Genomic DNA, 17,465 nt, shown 5'->3' on the forward strand with positions numbered 1-17,465 from the left:
ACAAAGACAGAAAAAATACATTGCAATGCAAAGATATCTCGAGCCAAACCATCATCTGCAACGAGGCACACAGGACGGATTTAGATATAACCGAGTGCTTTTTCACTTTTTCCTACGCAATCTTCCTCCTCTCTTATTGCACATGTACTCTTTTATCTCATCCTTTATTTTACCTCTATATCTCTTATTTATTTTACGTATATTGTTGCTTTTATTAATTTATTTTTTTCATATTTAAGGTTCACTTGGATGTTTCAAACAAGTGAATATACATTTATTAAATAAAAAAATATACTAAACATGTTTTAAGTGTACAATAAATTATTTAGTAGCTATTTATGAATTATTTGATGAAAATAAATAGCATTTAAATTATTTTGTTTTTATAAAAACCAAATTTAACAACGGAAAAGTGTCTTTGACTTGAAAAGTTGGACAATGTTTAATTCTCATTGAGACTGAAATTCCTTAATTAAAATATACATTTTAGATGAGCAAAAGCTCTGTCTATATTAATGGTATTTAAAAAAAAAAAACAACTAGAGGTATCATCGATTAGGTAATCTCAAAGTTTGCTACAAGTAGTTAAATTTTTCCTTTTTTTTTTTTGATCAATATTTTTTTAAAACGATGGAAAAACTATATTGAAAGTTACATTAGAAGGTGCAGTTTTAAACCAGCATCAAACCACCTTAAGACATAAAAATTTATCCACTAATTATTAGTAATTAAACGCTTCAAAATAAATTATATAATCTACACCAATTGGTTATATATATTTTACATTTAAGTAATGAAAAAAAAATCATATTGATCATGCATCAATCCACAATAATTCTAGATTTTTAAAATCTAAATTGTATAATTTTTTCAATAAAAACAATTGAAAAAATGATTGATTTACCTAAAAATGTGAAAATAAATTACCGCACATTTTTAAAAGATGTTTAATTTTATTTACAAAACGTTTAAACGATGAAAATTTTTTTTTCCTTGTTTTGTTTTATTTATTTGAATTGATTTTATCATTTTATTACGTAGTGAGTGTTAAGTTTTTTTTTGTTAATACTATTATTTACGTATATATTTCGTTTTGTATATATGAATACTGTATAAATTTGAATATATGGTGAAAAATTTTGAAGAAATATTCACATATACATTTAAATAAGCATATGCGATTATAAATAGTAACCTTTGTCGGCGGTTTCTTCCTCTTTCATTCTTTATTTTCTTGCACATACTCGTATATCCCTCTCTTCATGATCCTCGTTTTACTCATTTATTTCTTATTCTTTGAATTTATATATGTTGCTATATCTATATATATGTTTTCGTTCATTCTTGTTTTCCATTCCGGATTTACGCAAGAGTGCTGTGTGTATCTCATTTTTCATTTTTTCTTTTATTTTAAAAAGCTCTTTGGGTGACAGTTAGAATCATGAATATACGAAATAAAATTTTTTTTGAATTATGTCTTTCTTTGTATGATTATTTAGATTTTATATAAATATAAATTATTAATTTTCTATATAATGGATTTTTAAATATTGAATAAAAAAATAAAATAATAATTTATTATGTTTTTGGAATTAAAAAATTATAGATTTAATGTAAAAAAAAATTGAATTAACTATATTATTCTGTTTTCTAGTCTGAGTTTTTTTTTTTAAGATATAAAAAGGAATCAGAAAAATTCTTTTCACGACCTGTTTCAGATAAGATGGCACATGCCGTGGACCGTGATGGAAAAAAAAAAAAATTTCAAGCTGATAATTGGATTCTACGTTGATAGATAAATATTTTTGATTCTTTTTTTTTTCAACAGGTTGGTTAAAATTCCAACTTATCTTTGCAATAAATATAAAAAATTATAATTAGGATATAAATGTTCATATATAAACTTTTTTGGTGGGAGAAATAAACGCGTGGCACGCGAGTTAGTTTGCAACTTTCAGTTATGGGCTGGTTACACTGTTGAAAAAAAAAAAAAAAAAAAGAAAATTAAAATAAAACGTCAAAGTACATGATATGAAAGAACTGAGTTAGAACCGGATGCTCTCGACAATCTATATGTGCGTAAAACAAAAAAGACAAAATTAAAAATAAAGAAAGTAAAATATATAATGGGGTGGAGATTTTCTGTGTGGCGAATTGTTGAGTGTTAATTCGTATATAAATAGATACAGGTTACTGTCACAATTTGAAAAGTGTGACAGGTGCTTCTAGTAACGTTGGCCACTTATAAAAAAAAATAGGTTATTTAAAAATTTCTCATAATAACGTTGTGGATTAATTAATTGTCAAAAATATAAAAAATTGCAATTTTAATTTTTTTACACATTTTAATTATTTACACTGGGATAAGTCAAAGAAACCATTCAAAATTTATCCAGTGAATTATTTATTTAACTATTTTTCAAATTATCATTTGCATATTTTTGATGAAAAATTATTTCGTGATGGAATAAAACTATGATCTTGTTTGAAAAAATTATCTATAATAAACATCTTCTATGCTTCTAATTTTTCTATGCTTTTATTTAAACCCTAAAACTTTGTATGACAAAATTTTTAATTAATTTATATTTAACATTAAAATGTAGATAATTAAAGTTTGACATTAAAATAAAAATAGCAGTACATAATAATTTAAAATTAAACTTTTGTTTTTTCTATTTTTGAAAAACAATTGTATTTATTGTTATATATTTTATTGATTTATATTGTTAATGTAAATTATTTCAAGGGTAAATTAATGATCAAAGAGAAAAAGACCGGAAGTTGAATATATTTATGAACAAGTTGTAGTTGAATTTTCAAATGAGTGCATCGTTTGTGAATCTATAAATATACACACAGTTAAAATGTAACAGTGATGAGTTTGTGACAGGTGTCCAGATGTCGTTGTCTTATTCATCATATACATGTATAAATATTTTTTTTATGAATTTTTATTTTCATTAATTAAACACATGAAAGTTTCTTAATAGTTTTCATTTTTTTTATTGGCAAAGTTATTATATTATACTGTTTTCTTGAAATTAAATTAAGAAAAGATAATCAAATTTAAATTTTTAATAAAATTAATACAAAAAGTATCAATTGAATTTTAATTTTTTTCTAAGTAAATAATAATACCTATTATACGGAATTAAATTTCAATTTTATTTCGATTGAAAAATAATTGATATTTAATTTGTTCTCTGTAGGTTTAAATTAACTGTTAACCAGTAAATATAAAACATTTTTATTATCAGATAAATATATAACTAAGTACAACTAAAATCATGAGCATGACTCATTGGGTATTATTTTACATTGTCATATGTGTACGTGGGAGAGAGAAAGAGTAAGTTATTTTCAAAAAAAAAATATGATTTAATATTATTTATAAGTTTCGTATGGAAATTAAAAATACTCGAATAGTTAAATCAACAAAACAATCGTTATTGTCAAAACTTTTATCATTGAAAATTAATCACATGCATTTCTATTGTCATTGAACTCTGCATTGTTGAATAAATTATATTCACGTGAAATTAAAGAGACACTATAACATACTACCACTGTTGGAGAAAAAAAAAAAAAAAAAGGTGGGAAAGAAATGAACTTTATAATATGTTCCACAATATTGCACTTGAGCTCGGTCAAGTGTTTAGCTAAATGATTAATTATAATATTATAATACATGTTTTTAATAAATTGTATTACAAATTTATTACACTTGCAATTATATTTGCTATTATTTTATTTTTACAATTTTTTATTTGCTATTAAATGTAATTTTATTTTTTTATTTTCAAGTATTTTTGTTCATATATAAATGTTAAAAATTAATAGTGACATTTTTAAATGAAAAAAAAGTGTTAATTTTATTTTACAAGAGTAAATGCAATGACTTAATGAATGATTCAAATAGAAGTTGGATTTTTTTTCAAATTAATAATAATGTATAATTATTTTTTGTTGTTCGTGGAGTGAGCTGATGGTTAAGTCGGCAAGAGCCCTGCCTACAGTGCTCTTGGTCTCGAGTTCAAAACCTACGGCCAATGTTGCAGCTAAATAATGGCACTCAAACCTCCTGATGAAATTCGATCGATCTGGCTTTGGGCAAATATAATCTAGCATAGAGCAGGTGATCTACTCATATGCTCTATGCCAGAAAATATCTGCCTAAAACCGAATACACTCAATAAAAAACGTATTTGTAGACAGATCACAAATTGAAACAGAGATCACGGATGCGTTTTTATTTTTTTCTTTTTTCACATCATGGATAACAATTTAAAAATTATTGAATTGATTTTATCAATAGATAAATGTATAATGATTGATAAATATATCTTGATCACTTATTGTATATGTACTATATATATGTATGTTTCTAAATCAACAGTTTAATTAAAACTAAGATCAAACTTTTAAAGTTTTTATTCGATTATTCATTTATTAACTCGTTACCATGCAAAAAACAAACAAAAATAATATCGTCTTTCTCACTCCCACAATTTTCGATGACAACTATTATACTCTTTATAATAGTAGATTTATTCAATCAAACAAACAAAAAAAAAAAAAATGTTGTTTAATTAAATATTTTTTAAACTATTATCTTAAATGTTCATTTAATTTCTTCATAATTTTCTTTTAATATTATTTTTACAAATTCAATTTGAGTCTAGTAAAATGAATTAACATTCAATAAAAAATTTTAAATTCAAAAAATTTATTATACAATATTAACTAATTTTACTAATTAATTTAGCCAAAAAATTAAGTTACACCACAATTACCTCGAGCATGATAATTTTTAATGAATCCATAAAAGTTTCTATACTTATACACACACATATATAGGTGAATTGAACGGAAAATTGGAGCGGAAATGACGAGGATGCGTATGAGTGCACTCACACGCATGAGTATATATATATAATAACTACAATAATATATCTTGATGAATATTTTACTCTGAAATAACCAAGCAGTGAAATAAGATAAAAGTGATGAGGTGAGGAAGGCAAAAGACTATGCAAAATAAAAAATAAAATCACATACATGTATACGAATATAGTGTGTGGTAGTTGTATATTGAAGTAAAAGAATATTTGTATATATAAGTTGAAAGAGCTTTGGGTTTTTCGCGAATGACGATGATGATCGTGATGTTGGAAAATGCTACAGTCAAGTGAGTGAGATCACTCGAGGAAAGAAGTGAATAAAATGCAAACGATAACTATTTATAGCCACTTGACTATTCGTTTTGCTTGTGCTTTTTAAAATATATATATTCAATGCAAGTGAGTGAGATGAAAATTTTTAAATTTTTGCCTTAAGGCACATTGCTCTTATGATGTATATTTGCTGGTAAAACTGAGGCATTATTATGGTAAACGAACCGACAGTTGTTCGTTTATTATATCCATTCAAGTTTATTGTGCTTCCGTACTCGATTAACTCATCTTGTCATGAAATTGAATATCATCCACATTGACTTTTTATTTATTGCTTTAATCATCAGTGTTTTTTATTACTAAGTATTATTTTAAATAAAAAAATATTTAGATAATATATTTTTATGCATTTAATTGTGTGTTGTAATTATCATCATCAATTATTTTTTTGTTTTTTGTTTATGGATAGTTTATAAATATAATATGTATGTGTTTACCAGTAAATATTTTTTTTACTAGTGTATAAGAATTCTGCTTGATAGCGTGAATGAATGAATTATTACAACTTTTGTTTGTTTTTATTTTTTTTCAAATCAAGATTGTGGCAACTGGTTGGTAAAAATTATTGCAAGTAATTCGATACACGAAGCTGCACGTGAGGTCGTGAAAGATCAACGGGTCGTGTATAAATTGAGAGTACCGTCCTTGAACTCGACTTGCGCGGGGCCTCGGCACACACATGCAATTTTTAGTTGAAAAAAGACATATTCACTGTTGGGTTAAAATTGCTTTTATAAATATATATATATATTTAAATCGAGCATGCTGAAAACTGTCTTTCATCATAAAAAAAAAATACAAAATTTGAATTTTTCTAGCTAAAATTTGGTTTTAATAATTATTTTAAAAAAAGTGTAAGTGTTAAATTTTTTATGTAAAAAAATATCAAATATAATTAGTTAAAATTAAACATTTATTTTTTAATATTTTTTCAAGTATTAAATTTTTGATTCAATAATATTTTAGACTTAAAAAAAATGTGAAATTTTTTTTTTCTAACTGTTCGTTAATAATTTTAATTTTGACAGGAAAAAAAAAATGATAGTTATTTAAATTTGCAATAATTATAAACTCTCTCAATGGATTCCTTTGTTCGTGTAGCTTTTCATATAGGAAATACTCATTTATTTGCTTTTCCAAATGACAGGAATGATTAATGTCTTGAGGCATTAACAGGCTATTGGTAAACATCAGTTTATATATACTTATATAAATAAATATATATAGGTATATATTTGCTTGGCCAATGGTATTATAAACTTGGCTAGCCCTTTTATTATCCCCAGTGTCATCTTTTGTGGTATTAAGGGTCTTTTTTTTTACCAAAAGTGGTAGTATTATATAAACGATGAGAAGAAGAAAGGAAAAAATATATTGTATATAGTTCATACAAATGCTGAGTGTAAGAAAAAAGTCCAGGAGGTAGGTGGAGCTTCTCTAAATGCAACCCTGAAGTTGTCGAATAAAGTGGAACGTGGTGAGTGGGTGGTTAAAGGGACAAGAAGTTGCAAAAAAAAGCTACGAAAAATGGAAGACGCGACTGAAGAAAGAAAAAAAAAATGCTTAAGAAAAGAGGAATGATGTTGAAAAATAAAAATAGAAAAGAAGAACGAAAAAAGAGAGAAAAAAAAAAAGAGTTTTCAAGTCTTGACAAAAACTCATTTCACCCCCATCTTTCTGAATTTTTTTTTTTTGGGGAGTTGGGGGTTGTAGTCGTTGTCACTCCATCTTGTGAAAAGTAAAGCTCGAGATGCGACCCCAGGGTGTTTGAGCCGGCGCGTTCAAACTCCCTCTTTCCATTAACCATCATCTTGGAATATCTTCTCTTTTTGATTTTTTTATCCTCTACTTTTCTTATTTTATTTTTTTATTATTTCTTTTTTTTTTTTCTTTTATTAAAAACAGATATCAGTCTCGATTTCCCAAGTCGACAGCTTCGATAACATTCAAACGAATACTTTGATTTAAACTTTTCAAACGTTTTTGTATAAACGATTTTTAAATAGGCCAACGATGAGCCTCCATAATATTCACAAGAAAAAAAAAAGGGGAAGGTTTCAAATACATCGAAAAACTTTTATTTAAATACAGCAATATATGATTGAATGTTACAAATCAAAACATGAAAATTTAAAATAAACATACCAATATAATCTTGAAGTATAAAACAAAACTTATTTATTCTTCTTTTTTTTTTTAGTAAAGCTATCTATAATTGTTTTCAAATATTACTTAAAAAAGTTTTTCTAATTAAAGTATTTAAACATGAAATTATTTTTCGATTAAACTATTATTTTTATTTCTTCACGAGTTTTTCATTAAACAAAAATCTTTTGTGCGTCATTTGTTCTTCAGCAAGGCACTTAAATTGAATAGCAGAAGTCAAGCAAAAAAAATAATAAAATAAAAAACCATTCTCACGCATACAATTTGAATATATATATTCCATTGCCACAAAAAACCCTGTGCTCGTTTATCGACAATAACAGGAAAGTACTTGTGGGGGCGCGTGTGCATTCGAATTCTACCGACAATTGCTCCCGATGATCATACCGTCGTTATCCCCGTTGGATCCAAAAGAATAAAGGACTTGAATATATATATGTATAAATCGAATCGCATCGACACGGCAGAGTGGAGTCAAGTTGGTGGGGCCAACTCGATATAATTGAGCGTGCGGTCACTCGAGAGTTCGTTGGCAAAAAACTATATAGATATATATATGCGGCTGGTTCTGCCAAAGAGAAGCCATCGAGTTATAAAATTTTTGACCCACCCTCACTGAAATCAGATTTCAAAGAAGTTAAAGTCACCAACAATTGATTGTCTAAATTCATTTAAATCGTTTAGAATTATAGTGAATTTATTGAAATTTTATGAAATTGTTTTTGACATGACATTATTGAAATCATTTGTCTACTTGAAACCCAAGTAAATTGCCTGTCGTTTGTATATATTTATGAGAAGATAGAGACAGTTATATGAAAGGAATAAATAACTATTAAGAAAGATAAAGAAAAAAGAGCAAGGCTATGGTCCTTTTTATTTGCCTGTTGTCCTGCTAATATGTGATCCACGTGTTTTGAAAAGAATTACAGAGAAAAGAAAATACAAGTATGAATGAGATATACAAAGAAAATATATATATATATATTTAACACACATTATGGAAGAGCATTACGTTATTGTATAATATGTAAGGCTCAAAACTTTGACCATTTGCGGGTGTCGCGAGTGCGGCATATACCACTGACAAGGCCATCCAACACGTGTATATATTCATTTTTTTTATACCTCTCAATTCATCTCTTCCATCAACAAAAACCATAGTCTTACGAACAACAGTCTCATTGTATTTTATATCCCAACCCAGCCTCAATACTTTTGCTTTATCTTGTGAAACGTGCTTTCTTATATTTTTCAAGTATTACATATTTATTTTATTTTTTGCTTATAGCCATTCAACGGAAGTGTCGAATTATATTTAAATATAACTATAGTTTCAAGATAAAAAAAAAATACTATTTTATGAACCATACATTTTTCTTGTTTCTTTTTTTTTTTTTCGCAATTTCAAACAATTTAAATAAGTGATTTTTAATATTAATAAAACATTACTTGATATAAAATTTCTAGACAATAAATAAATGTCGTAACTTTTTCTAAAATATATTATAAATTTTATATTTTTTTTTTTTCATTTACTTCGACAATCTTCCTATTATAAAAATAACAGTTGCCATCGATAATTGTAAAAGAGAGATAGATAGAATATGTTTATTTTTAAAAAAATAAAAAAAGGTATCCAGTATATGAAGCAAATATTTCCTGGCGTAGATCAAGTGCGTAGTTCACATGATCTATGCTAGATTATATTTGCCATAAAAACGCATTCAAAAGAGACAAGTTCCGCACAATAATGTTCCTAAGGAAGAATGGTATTTGAACTCGAGATCTCAAGCGCTGTAGGCAGGGCTCTTGACGACTTAACCGCCTGATCACTCGATTAACTATGAAAAATAATCAAACTTTATTAGTAATAAATTATTACTGATTTGAAAAAAAATATTCAAATTGAATTTAAATTATTCATATTATGCCATTGCATTAATTAAAAAACAATTAAAAAATAAAATATTTTTATTATAAATTAATTTTTAAAATTAATATTTTCGGTATTTTAAAACAAAGAAAAAAATAATAATTTAAATTAAATATTAATTTTTTTTGTTAGCCAAATAAATCAAAGTTATTAATTTTTTTTCAACTTGAATTTTTCAGTTTTATTCACTCGTATAAAGAAAAAGGAAAAAAAAAAATCAGTGAGTGACTATTATGTGATGTACCTTTATCCAAAAGTAGAAGACAGGAAAAAGGGAAATCATTCCTATAGAAAATGTTATACGCTGATAATAATAATAATAATAATAATAATAATCATAATAATTTATCTTCTTTTTTCAACAAAATGTCTGTGTCGGCGGGCGGGTGAGTCGTGTTACGGGTGCCTTTTCATCGGGACATGAATAGCTCGAACGAGTTGAGCCACATCCTTCTCTCCTTTTGCTCATTTTATCATTTTTTTTTTTTCATTATTATTACTTGAATTTTTTTTTATTCATTCGTGATTCAAACCAGCGTATTCTATTTTGCCTTCGATCTACACAAATGACCTTACAATATCCTAGAAGTTTTACAATAAATTCACTCTTTTTTCAGTATATTATTTTAACTCTTTGAACTTGTTTTTATTATAAAAAAAAAAAAAAATATTTAAAACAATTAGCAAAACTTCTAAATGAATTATATATTTTTTATTTCTTTATTTATAATTTTTTTTTTTTTTATTTTTTTGTCAATATACGACGTGAACATATATGCAAATATAATTTAATAAAAATTTGAAATATAAAAAGAAAACAAGAACATATATAAAGCAAAATATAAAAAAAAAAAAAAAAAATGAATATATACTTGCGTCCATATCGTAAAATTTCAATAAAAAATTCCCTGCACTCTTTGACCCCCCCTTCGCGAAGTACTTGATATAGATAACTACCTATCCCATTCCATTGGCATTATAACCAGAATCATGTATGAAAGGCCCTATGGGATATGTGTGCTTCGTACAAAACCTGAATACCCCTGTTGATAGTACATTTCTACATGCAAGTGGTCTTCAACATTGGCTCAATTCCATAAATAATTATTATTTTATTTTATAAAAAATAAAAAAAAAAAAAAGTATATATAATATAAATAATAAATTATTATATCCACAACGATATGAAAATTATCATGATAAAAAAAAAAAATTGATTTAATAATATGCTTTACATCAAGAGTAACTTTTTTTTTTTTTTTTGTTTTTTAATTTTATAGTAAAGATACTTGGTATTTGTGATCTTAGAAAATATATAAAGCTGTGTATAAAAGGAGAAAAAAAAAATGACACGATAAAATATTCCGGTCACGGGGTGCTGTGAGCAAGTATCAGTGCCAGTGGCAGAAAACTCCAAGGGGTATAGTAAAAAAACGTTGTGAAAAAATAAAAAAAAAAAAAGTATAGAAATAAAAACAAGAGATGAAAAAAAAAAAAGAGTATATGAGGGGTTTGCAAAGACGTTCGTTACTTGAAGGGATGAGGTATAATATCTCATCTTATGACCAGCCCTGCTATCATATCATAAAAATAATCAACTTTTATCCAATGAGGCTACTTTGATCTCTTGCAATTTCTTTTTTTTTTTTTTTCTTGTCACAAGACATTTTTCTCATCCTTCATTCGTCGTCAACCACCACACTATTATCTTATTTTTTTTCAACGTTACATTGCGTCGTTGTTTTTTTATTTTCTTTGTTTTTTTTTTCTCTTTCAAATTTTTTTATTTTATTTTGTAATAATCTCCTCCCACTATGTATACTGTAGATGAGTTGTGGAAAAAAATTAAAAAATATAGATGAACGACTTGAGATGGTATACAAGATTTTCATCGACACGTTACGTATACTTTTTTTTCTGAATAAAAAGTTAATGAGACTTGAAGATGTTATTTGGACATGTCGATCACTTTACTTCAGAGCGATTACTTTTTTAAATAGATTTTAGTACAGCATATATTTTTTTTTTTTCAATTATAAATATAAATATTATATTTATTTTATTTTTAAATCATCTAAATTGAAATTTATTTATCAAAAATTTAATAGTATAATATTGAAAAATAAGTCATCCTTTTTTTAATCTATAAATTATAAAAAAAAAATTGTAAATTGTAACATCTTTGAATGTTAATTAATCATTCACCCAAAATATCATTTTTATTTTAACATTTACTTATTTAATTGTAAAAAATAATAACAATTAAAAAAAAAGTCTTAATTTTAATGAAAAATTAATATTTTTTTCAAATTTTTTAATATTCATTTGAGCCAAATGTTAAATTAACATTTAATAAAAAAAAAAATGTTAAATTATAGATTTTTATTTTCTTTGTATCGAGAGAATATTCATGTTTTTTTTTATGAAATAACTGAGTCGTACAATTTGTAATACAATTTCTCTCTGATCAAGTATCTCATCCTCATTATTGACAAACTGTATTTCAACGTTGTGTCTGTACTGTCTATGTTTTTTTCTTGATAATTATGATTACCAGGTGCACAAACGATATACATTGAATTGCCAGTGGCAACTGTGCTCTATTGATTGGAGAACAAGTACGATAGAATGGTATTAAAATTACCTACATCCGGCTACCTGAATACAACTTTTTGAAATTGTCACAAATCATTCTCATTATATATTTTCTTTTTTTTTTTTTTTTTTCATTCTTGTTTTTTGTTTATATCTTCTTGTGAAATATAAATACCAGTAATAAGTGAAATTATCGTTGAAATGAAGATTAATTATTGCGATGGTTGCGTGTTTGTAATTCAGAAAAATCAGGACATCGTTATATATTTATTTATAAATACTTCAAGAACATGTATATGTAATTTTTTATTATTATTTATTTATTCAAGTTATTACTTTTCTTTTTATTTATAAATAAATAATAAATAATTATTTTCTTTTACCATTTTTATATCGTAATAAATAATAATATATCCAAATGATACATCAAATTTTTATATAATAATTTTAACTATTAGTATTTCAATTTCATGTATGATCAGAGTATTTAAAACTAATAATAATTAAGTCACATTGAATTTCGAGATACTCTACAAAGTTAGATAAGGAAATTGAATTAAAACAAAAAAAAAAAAAAATTATATATCTCATACATATGCTGAAAGTTTTGAGTCTTTTTAAAATTATTAAGTAGTCTGCAAATTCCATTAGCTATTTGGTATGGAATAACGATTGAGGGGTCATCATAAATTTCATGGGGATACTGATAGAACGATAAATTCATTGGGAAATAATGAACTTAATAAATGAGAGGGTCACAAAAGTTGGTGGGAGGCAATGAGTTTGGTCGTTGGGCATGAAATATTCAGACGATATCAATCCCCCTGGATATGTACTGGGGGATCATCTAGATATCCTTCGGATCTTTCTCTTTCTCTTTCCTACTATACAACTACTACTACTATCACCATCAACATCATCTGTAATATTTCCACCTTTACTATATCATCAAGGGTTCGCGTTAAGCCAAAGCAAAGTGTAACGGATGCTACGCTTAACCCCTTGAGTTTGTGGCCAAGTATAGAGTTGTTATATGGTTGTTCTTTGAGTTGATGAAGACAGAAAATCAACGATAGTGGGGTATAACGCCCTTGGGCACTTTATCCTGGTGTTCCTTTGGGACATGATCTGTGTATAACGCGCTAATAGCTTGCAAGCACTAATCAGAATTAAAAAAAAACTTTGTCAACAACATGATGTTATAAAGCATTGCATTAAATAAATAAATGAATAATTGAATAAATAAATAAATCAATCAAAATATTTTTTATAAATTATGAAAATTTTTACGTGTCATCCAAGACAGACAACATGAATTTTCTTGCAAGAAATGCACAGAAATTTTCTTGATGATTGATTTAAGATTTTAAAAATTAACAACAATTAAATAATAAAAAATAATAATTTTTCCTTTCCGTTAATCGATTATTATCATGATTCTATGTAATTATATCTTAAAGTTCTGACTTATGAGTTTATTACTATACTAAAAAATAAAAAAAAGCATATTTCAATTTTTAATTGTTCATCATAGACGTATATAACTTTTTATGTTTTTACATAAAATATATTTTTTTTTTCATTAAAATTTTATATATGTCTTGCTTGAATGTGCGTGTAAATTTTTAATTTCTCTATTTTCTTCTTTATCTTGAGAAAAAAAATTGATGCATTGAAATAAAAAGAGTTGGATTTTAAACGAGCGTATAATATCATAAAACGTTGATTAACCCGTTAAGTCGATTTTGTATACGATGAGTTTAACAAAGTGAATATATACGTTGCCACAATATTTGCAGGTGCAATCACAAATGTCTCAAGTAAATTTTTTACATGCATATTTATTTATACACACAGTCGTAAATGTAATTTCAAAAATAATCTTTTTTTTTTTTTAATTTATAAATATAAAAAGTAAATAATGATATAATATTCTTTTTAAAAAATGAAAAAAAAGTGTAAAATATCTTTTTATGTTTTTGCAAAATATATATGTTGGTAGATTTAATTTTTTGCTTTTTGTATATTTTTTTAGAATGAAGAAACGTCGTTAAGTGGCGGATGGAATTAGGGATCTTGGTGGAATAAGACGGAAGACCTTGAGGGTATTAGCAGAGTAAGGAAAATACGTAAGGCAAAAGATGGTGGCTAATGAGTCGAGGCATGATTGATTCATCTATCCGTTTCATTCTTGAGGACTTTTAGTATTTTGCTTCCTGATTATTTCGGCATCACGCCTCTTTTCGACACTTTATTCAACATCTCACCGCATCATGCCTCTTTTTTTTTATCATCAATTATTATTTTTATGTCTTTCTATTTTTTTTTTTTTTATACTAATTTACAGATAAAATATATTATGATTCTATAGGAACACGACGTAGACAATAGACTTTAGCCTAGAATTGATTATACAAATGGTTTCGGTGATTTCAAGTGAAAACAGTCTCAATAATTTCAATGGTCTCGTAGAAAATTCATGATTAAGTTTGCTATTTTATTTTAAATTTAAACAAATAATCGAACATTAAATGGATCTGTTCAATTCATCAGACAATTTTAATGTCAATTAAGAAACATGTCTTAGTTGTAATAGCTCAGGACATTTTTGGAATATATTGGCTTTGTTTGTTGGCCAGTTAAAAACACTGTCATTGTTCTGATGTTAAACAATAGAATCACTAAAATATCAACTTAATCCAGTGACTCAAGTCAAATTAATCCAAACATTTAACGACTGAACCACCCCAGAGTAGAATCAAGTTATCTGATTTATCAATTTGATTAATGAATAGCTAATCTTTCGCTGAATCGTTATCATTATCATGCTGAAACATTTTGGTTATAAAAAAAAAAAATCCACATACAAATGACTTTAAATATATATTCATAAATTGTGGCAATATGATATTATAATGTTGAATGATCAAACATCATGTGGCTAGTTTATTCATGAATGTGATAACAGTAAATGTTTTTTTCACGTTTACAAAACGAGGGTGATAATAGGGAGATGGTAAAAATCGCGAGTCATTTACCAGCTTACTCATCGCTTTTCATGTTCAACATTTTACATTTTATCAACTTATCGTTTCCACCACATACACACCTCTATGTACAATGTTTATAGTGATATTCAAATCAGTGCGCTTTTCAGGCACAAGTCATGCATCTATAGCGTGAGAGTGCTTTGTATGAATTTTCATTCTCCCTTTATTATATATATCAATGGTATGAGAAAAGACATAATATGAAAGCCCCGGTATATATATTTATGACAAGCAGTATTGTTGTGCTGTCATAGGCGAGATGGATCACGCATTCCTGATATAATAAGCTTTATATTGTATATGTTATTAGCTACTGTACCAATATAACAAATTTTCTTCAACATCACTCGAATGACAGAGTGGATCTTATATTAATTTTATTGGATATTCATTATAAATTATTTAATATATAACACAAAAAATATAAAAACAAATAATTGCATTTTAAAGTAGTTTTAATTTGGTTATTTTAATTTTTTTTTACATTTTAAATATCAAGTAAAATTTTATATATAAAACTCAATTGAGTAACAAGAAACAGAAAAAAGACATGTGAGTAGAGGGCGTCGTGGTAATCGACAACAAGGTCGAAATGGGGTTGTGAGTAGAGAGTCAGGGGTCGTCAAGGAAAAACGAATATCATATATATATATCCAAGCTTACGTACCGAGGCAAAAGCAAGCAATCAAAGAGAATAATTCACGAGGCGAACCACATTGTTCCAAAAGGCTTGTTCCATATACCTGCATGATTCCCTTGGGATTACTTTAAAGCTCACCCCCTTCAAAAAAAAAAACAACATATATGTGCATAAAATCATAACAATCAAAAGAAAAAAAAAAAAATATACTAGTATAAATTTGTAGAAAAAAATACAGCTAAACATAAATAATAATATAAAAACAATTTATATAAATAAATAAAAATAATAATGCATGTTTCACATGTCATTTGTGTGTGAGATTATTAACAGCTTGTTCAGAATTTTTGGTTGTAAGTTTCTCACATTGGAGTGACCCCATATATACCTAACGGTTGTGTAAGTACGATATTATATGATAATCCTTGTTCGTGACTTTGGAGGCAATGCGTTCGACAAAAGAACCCCCGACTATATGAATAGGATGGGGAGTTATACAGGAAAAAAAAAAGAAAACGTCAGAGGCTTGCTGATTCAGTATGAGCCAAGTGTTGGAAGATATGGAGTGATGAAACTGCAAGAAAGAAAAACTAATATGTCGACATGGAAGGAGAATATAATAATAACATTTATATAGAACTAATAAAAGCCATAAAATCTGAAGATAAAAAAAAATGAGAAGGTGACATGAAGTAAAAAAAGATGGAAAAGGTAAATGCAGAGGCTGTAATTTTTTTTTTTTTCTCTGTTTCTTTCTCTTCATTATTATTGGTATTATTATTATTTGAAAAAATTTTATTTCTATTTATTATATAGACATATATACACACGAGTTCGCACCCCGTTGTGCTTGGTTCAGAAAGAAAATTAGTTTTCAGAAAACTTTTATCAAAGTGGTGAAAGGAAACTGTAAGGTTTTTCTCATTGGAAGGCTATTTTTGTTCGCGAGAAGAAGGCGCGAGTGAAAAAAGTAAAAATAAATAAAAGAGGTTGGAAAGGAAATAAAGAAGACGAGAAATGAAGAATAAGAAAAAGAGGTAACTAATGTATATAAACGAGAAATAAAGAGAGAAGAAAAAATTGAAACGAAGTGACTATATGGGGGTTGAAAAAAAAAGAAAAAAACGGGGATTCAATAGCTTTTATTTTTCTCGTGTTAAACCGCTAGGCGCCACATTCGTTTTCTCTTACTAAGCAAAATAAATAAAGTAAAAAATAAATAAATAAAATAAAAGCTGCAGGTTGCTTCTCTTATTTTCTTTATTACATTTTATTTCAACTTCCTTTTTTTCTCGCCCTAAAGAAAAAAAAAAAAAAAAAAGCCATTTTTATTTTATTTATTTCCTTATATGCGTGAAAGAGAAATAAAAAGACAGGATCACTAATTAGTTTTCAACAATCAGGCAATATAATATAAAACTTGAATATTTTAATGTTCTTATATTTTGTTTTATTTATTTATTTTTTTTATTTATTTTATCTTTTGTCAATTAACCTGGTTGAGAGAATCCAGAGAACAAGAAAGAAATTTCATTTATCTCATCTTGAAAACGACGACTTGAAAACAAAAATTAAAAAAAAAAAAAATACCAAAATATAATAATGATAATAATAGTAATTAAAAAAAAAGATGTTAAAATATAAAAAAGATATACTTATTAAGCCCAAGGCACACTGAATAGCATTATCAGCCGTCGTTCTTTTATTCCTTTAATCAAAAGAATTTTTATATTTATATCAATTCTTTATTATGTTAATTTTTTTTTTTTAATACTAATTATGAAATACTATACATACATATTAATAATGTTATTTATTATTTCTTTTTTTTTTTAAATATT

The 17,465-nt window shown here is 26.2% G+C and overlaps 1 protein-coding gene across 2 annotated transcripts in view; it reads right to left on the bottom strand.

The window, feature by feature from the left end:
• Nucleotides 1-17,465, bottom strand: part of LOC122859432 (transcription factor Sox-6-like) — a 109,129-nt gene that overhangs the window by 44,035 nt on the left and 47,629 nt on the right. Inside the window, exon 3 of one of the 2 annotated variants that reach the window (XM_044163031.1) lies at nucleotides 15,652-15,765. The exons of the other annotated variant lie outside the window; for it this stretch is intronic. The gene's annotated coding sequence lies outside the window, so the exon portion shown is untranslated. The remainder of the gene's footprint in view (nucleotides 1-15,651; nucleotides 15,766-17,465) is intronic. 2 annotated transcript variants of the gene reach the window in all.

The sequence above is a fragment of the Aphidius gifuensis genome, linkage group LG6 (genome assembly GCF_014905175.1).
Source record: "Aphidius gifuensis isolate YNYX2018 linkage group LG6, ASM1490517v1, whole genome shotgun sequence".
Taxonomy (NCBI): domain Eukaryota; kingdom Metazoa; phylum Arthropoda; class Insecta; order Hymenoptera; family Braconidae; genus Aphidius; species Aphidius gifuensis.